Source organism: Pangasianodon hypophthalmus, chromosome 8 (genome assembly GCF_027358585.1).
Source record: "Pangasianodon hypophthalmus isolate fPanHyp1 chromosome 8, fPanHyp1.pri, whole genome shotgun sequence".
In the NCBI taxonomy this organism is placed as follows: Eukaryota; Metazoa; Chordata; class Actinopteri; order Siluriformes; family Pangasiidae; genus Pangasianodon; species Pangasianodon hypophthalmus.
The window spans coordinates 2,657,044-2,663,712 of record NC_069717.1 but is presented as its reverse complement, the minus strand read 5'-3'; positions in this window follow the sequence as shown (position 1 = coordinate 2,663,712).

Below are 6,669 nucleotides of genomic sequence, written 5' to 3'. Positions count from 1 at the left end.
ACGTTTTTAACATCCACCATACAGGACCCAGTAAAGTTATTTATTTATATGTTTATTTGTTTCTGTATTTACTGCAAATTTTGATAACTATTAAATAAAGATGGAATTAACATAGTGATAATAGTCTTTTTTTAAAGCTTGGGATCACAACAACTGTAAACAATACAGAAAAGAAGAAGCCAATATAATATTCAGATACATTTCATATAGTATGTTTCATGCAAAGATTTCCAAACAATTAAAAATATTTCAACGTTAAATAATTTTTTATTGAATATTACATATCAAGCACGTCAAAAAAAGTAGAGATGACATGATACTACTTTTTCTTTTCCGATACTGAAACTGAAACCTTGAGTATCAGCTGATAACGATACTCGTCCGATATTGTTTTCCTTTAAAATACTCAGCTATAAAATGTTTTTTTTTTTAACTGAAGCACTTCACAGTTAAGCTTTTTCACACTTACACAGCAAATATAATAACGTGTAAAGTATAAATATAATTAAATAATTTTTTTTCCAAATCCAACTCCAATCTTTGCCGTTTGTTACAGGAGCCGATATTCGAGATGTTTTCTCCGATATCTGATTCCGATCCACCATTTTGTGCTGGTACTGGCCCAGTACTGACACTGACACTGACACTGACACTGATACAGGGTATCGGATCAGTGGCATCTCTAGCACAAATATAATAAAATCAATCCTAACAAAAAATACAGTCAAGTTAAATTTAAAACTAAATTTAAAAAAAAAAAAAACTTTTACAAATCAAGTTCCAGTCTTTTTCATTTGTTACAGGACTGCATGAATTTATTTTTTTTCTCTGATGTCCGATCCACCATTTTGAGGGTCAGTAGTGGAGCTTCATGAACAAAGGTTAGTAGGTACAATGACTTTCTGTCTGTCTGTCTGTCTGTCTGTCCACAGGAGGGCAGACGGGTGAGAGCCGTGTCCCTTCCCATGCCCCTGTGTGTGTGCATGTGTGTGTGTGTGTGTGTGTGTGTGTGTTTGTGTCTTTGTGTGTGTGTGTGTGTGTGTTGAGGGGCAATAACTCATGAGCTCCCTCTGAACTTCCTCTTTCACCCATCACTTTTATGACCCTCGTCCACGGCGTTCCAGCTGCTCCGGCCTCGGCTCCGGGACGGAGGGAGCGTGAGAGAGAGGGAACAGGAGGCAGAGATGGAAAGAGAGAGAGATGGAGAGAGGAGAAGTGTCAATATGAACAGGAGGGGTCAAAGAGGAACCCCCGGCATCTCTGTGCGGCTCTGATTTCTGGGAAAAGTAAAGTAATAAAAGTGGGAAGATCGGATGCAACGATGTCCATGGGAACAGGTAAAAATCAATGAAGTGATTCGTGATGAGTGACTTAAAGATGTCCGTTTTACTTTTATTCAGATTTTAAGTTTGAGGTTCTTGATTAAATGTCTTTAGTTTAAGGATATGGGATATGGTCAACAAAACCATAAGAATATAATTAATTTCATTATGGCTTTATACTAATGAGATTTTTTTCTATTTAATTTTATTATTTTTATTCAAGAACAATAAAATACAGGCATTGGACTAGCTAGCTCTATTTTACTTTCACATATTTTATTTTATCTTATTTTATTTTTTATTTATTTTTCACTTCAAACCTTGAAATATACACTACTCACATTGAAATATATTTTCTTTTCATTGAACTAATTTTATATGTTGTACTTTATATCTAGTAATATTTAGGGTTTTATTTCTTTTAAAAATAAAGTTTATTGTTAACTATACCAAACACACACACACACACACACACACACACACATATATATATATATATATATATATATATATATATATATATATATATATATATTTTACTTTTATCAGTTCTTTTGTATCTTCAAATCAAAGAAAACTTTTTAATAACTCACTCTAGAGAGCATCACTGTGGTATTAGTAAGGAATAAAACATTCCATGTTGTGCTTTTATAGGAAAATAATCAATAACACGACAGCAATTTGCTAACAGTTGCAATTTTTATTAATTAAAGAATGATACTTTTTTTTATCCATTTATAGTTACATTCTATGTTGTGAAACCCATGTGAAAGAAGTTAGTTCCTGGTCTCACTTACATTACAAGTCAAGTCAAGTCAAGTGGCTTTTATTGCCATTTCAGCCATATACAGCTAGTTAGTACACAGCAGTAACAGCTGTAAGAGCCAATCACACTTCTTTTTGTTTTGTGTATCATTCAATATGGAATAAACATTTAGCATCAAATATGAAAGACAAACTACAGTTTAGTTTTTTTCTCCAACTTCCTCCAGTCAAGGCTCAACTTTAAGCATGGTAAAGCCTTGTTCATTAATTATTTAATTTTATTTAAGTTAATTTGACCAAGAAAAATTATTTGTTTTATGAATTGTTAAACATCCTACTGTATGTATATCATGCAGCACACAGCATGAACACGTTTTGGTCTTCAAAAGAAGATTTTGGTGAAAACTTTCTGTAAGATCTACAGCTGTATATAATATGTAATGAGTTCATGTCCTCTTGTGCCATGATCACACAAAGTATTTTAATCCATTCAACTTTAATATCACATGACTGTCACACACTCACTGTTGGCATGGAAACAGAATGTGTGTGTGTGTGTGTGTGTGTGTGAGAGAGAGAGAGAGAGAGAGATAAAATGAGATTTTGACTTTTTGAGTCTTTGAAATTGTTTGAAATTGTTAATTGGTAATTATTTTCTCCTTAATAACTGTCAATCATTTAACGTTCAGCTGAACGGTCTTGATACCCTCTTAGAAAGAGAGAAAGAGAGAGAAAGAAAGAAGGAGACAGACAAAATGAGAGAGAGACAGATAGACAATGAGACCTATACAGAGAGACGGTTAAAGAGAGATACAGACAGACAGAATGAGAGTAAGCAACAGATAGAGGGAGAAACATATATAGAGAGACAGATAAAGAAAGAGAAAGACAGACAAGTAGAAAGAGAAAAACCGACAGATAGAGATAGACAGATGGAATGAGAGAGAGAGAAAGACAGATAAAGGGATATATATGTGTATATACAGTATATGTAATATATATTATGTTACATATAAGAGAAAGAGAGAGACAGAGAGAAAGAGACACACAGAATGAGAGGGAGAGAGATAGAAGGAGAGACACAAGTATAGAGACATACAGTATATACATGTATATAGAGGGAGAGAGAGAGACAAAGAGAGAAAGAGACAGGCAGAGAAACAGAGACAGGCATAGGAAGAGACACACAGAGAGAGGGAGAGACAGAGAGAGAGAGAAAGAGAGAGATAGAGAAAGACAAAGAGAGAAACAGAGACAGCCATAGGGAGAGACATAGAGAGAGAGAGAGAGAGAGAGCGAGAGAGACAGAGAGAGAGAGACAGAGAAACACAGAGAGAGAGAGTGAGACATATGACATTATCAAGTCTATCTAGACACAGGGCTGCAGCTTGATTCCAACTTTGTTCAATATTTATATCAATGAGTTAGCAGTGTTACTGGAACAATCTGCAGCCCCTGGACTCACCCTAAACAATACCGAAGTCAAATTCCTGCTCTACGCAGACAACCTGCTGCTTCTGTCTCCTACTGAACAAGGCTTACAGCAGCACCTGGACCTGCTGGAGCAGTACTGTCAGAACTGGGCCCTGACACTCAACCTGGCCAAAACCCAAATAGTCATCTTCCAAAAGAAGGCCAGACTTCAGGAAAATAGACACCGGTTCACTCTAGGAAACACCGCCCTGGAGCACTCGCTACACTACGAATAACTAGGGCTTAAAATCAGTGCCTCAGGAAGCTTTGATCTGGGAGTGAACGCACTAAGAGAAAAAGCACGAAGAGAAAAAGCACGAAGAGCTCGACTACACGAGATGGGATAAACATCCCACAGAGTCCCTGCATGCAGAATTCTGTAGAAATATCCTAAAAGTTCAAAGAAAAACACCAACCAGTGCATGCAGGGCAGAATTAGGCCGATTCCCACTGATTATACCTGTACAGAAAAGAGCTCTGAAATGCTGGAAACATCTTAAATCAAGTAACGAAAACACGCTACAGTATGAAGCTCTGAAAACCCAAGAGCTCAGCCCTAAAACCAGTCCCCTCTGTCAGCTGGTCCTGAGACTCACTAACACACTAACCCCTAACACACTAACTCCTAACACACAGCAGTCTCAGACCAGCACTGCTCACCAAAGTCTAATCAGAGTCAACCAAATTACTGAGCAGATGAGAAGAGCGTATCTGGAGCACTGGGACAGTCAGACCCAAACCCAGTCCAGATCACACTGCTATCGGCCCTAAACAGAGAGTATGAACTGGCAGAGTGTCTCTTCACCGTCAGAGATATAAAGCACAGACACATCCTGACCAGGTACAGGCTGAGTGAGCACAGTCTCGCCGTGGAGAAGGGCCCACAGGAGAACCTGGAACACAGGAGAACCTGGCTGCCCAGAGAACAGAGACTGTGTGCTCACTGTACAAGTGGTGAGGTCCAAATTTCTGCAATTTAACAGATGAAGAAAAACTAAGAATCATTCTGGGAGAAGGACACACTGCAGCCTTCGCTGCAAAGTATGTATCTGAATGTGAGAGCCTGAGGGGCAGCGAGACACGAGTGTCCTGCACACACCCTGAATACACACACCCTGAAAACACACACCATGTTCACACACTCACCTGTCAGGTTCTTGTTATTGTTGTTGTTTGCTTTATGTTTATGTATATATATATATATATATATATATATATATATATATATTTTACTCATCCTGTTTATGATGTTTGTAGTGTTTAAATATGTGTACATATGTTTTTTTTTTTTGGTATGAATTTTGGTTTGATCTACCTGCACTATGTGCTTTGGCAACAATGTGATTTATAACATTCATGCTAATAAAACACTGATGAACTGAACTGAACTGAGAGAGAGGGACAGAAAGAGACAGAGAGACACAGAGAGAGAGAGAGAGACAGACAGAAAGACAGAGACAGAGAGACAGAGAGACACAGAGAGAAAGAGACAGAGAGACAGAGAGAGAGAGAGAGACAGACAGAAAGACAGAGAGAGAGACAGAGAGACACAGAGAGAGAGAGTGAGAGAGAGACAGAGAGAGAGACAGAGAGACACAGAGAGAGAGAGAGTGAGAGACAGACAGACAGAGAGACACAGAGAGAGAGTGAGAGAGAGTGAGAGAGAGACAGACAGAGAGACACAGAGAGAGAGTGAGAGAGAGACAGACAGAGAGACAGAGAGAGAGTGAGAGAGAGACAGACAGAGACAGACAGAGACAGAGAGAGAGAGAGATGTTCAGTATGTTTTGCAGTGAGAAGCTGCACATCCTGTTATTCTTCAGTTCACTGTAGGAAAGTGTCGATTTGTTTTATTTTTAATCACTTTTCTGCACACTCCACTCAGAACACGACAACGGCCCGGTCTCTGGATGACAACGCGGGATTTTTTTTCTTTTTAATGCACATCAGTTTATAGAGAAAAGAATCTGACATACACGTCATGCACATTTAACCAGATCTACAGTCTGAGTTAGTTAGTTAGTTAAGGGATCTTAGCTTGCTAAAAAACATTCTAACTGGAAACTTTCCTGAAAGAGAAACACTTAGATGTACGTGTAAGAGTTCTGGATTTAACATAATAAAGGAATAAAACACCTGAGGTTGTGCTGTTATAGGAAAAAAATCGATGATGGTTTGGTGTGATGAAGCGGAGGTACTGTTACAGACATCGATGACGTTGATTATTTTCCTATAACACCGCTCCCTGACGTGTTTTACTCTTTTTTATCCCACAGCAATTTGCGAATCTTTTTTAGCTCGTGTTATTTGTATGGCTGTACCTACTTTGTCGTATTATCTGTCCACACTTAATTGAAATTAAATGTTGAATTTGAAGTTTAAAATTGCACAGAAGTGGAAAAAAAGACAAAAACTGAGTCATGATCTTTGAGATTTGTAACAAGTACGTATAAATTCTAAATTTAAGAAGAACAAAGTTTTCATGGAATTGTAAAACCCAAAAAAATAGCACCAGTCTTACATTTCAATTAACCTCAGTGTAAAGCATCTTAAAAATTATTGTATGTATAGTGTGCGTGCAGCTGTACTGTTTGTGTTGTTCATATTTTCAGTGTTGTTCTGTATTATTTGTGCTGTTTATATTATTTACATGATACAAGATACAAGATTTTCTATAGCCATGCAACAGTGTTGGTGGTAATTTGGTTCAGTACAACTCAATCAACACTCAACAATCAAAAATACATGTGTACAGTGCTTTCCAGTGGTGTGTATGAGTGTGTGTGTGTGTGTGTGTGTGTGTGTGTGTGAGTGTGAGTGTGTGTTGCTGTACCAGACAGTGATCGAGGATGTCAGGATACTCTGGATGATTGCTGAGTAGAAGTGTAAAAGCTGCTGCTTCCTTACTCTCTAACCTCATCAGTTTCCTGAGGAAGTGGCGTCTCTGTAGGGTCTTCTTCATGATGGAGGTCATGTCCAGGTCACACTTAAGCGAGCTGCTGACGTGTGTGCCCAGGAACTTGGCACAGGATGTGTCTGTGATGGTTGTTGGTTGGTTGCTAGCTGCCAACAGGCTCTTTGTGGTTTGGGTATTTCCGGAGGTCTATGA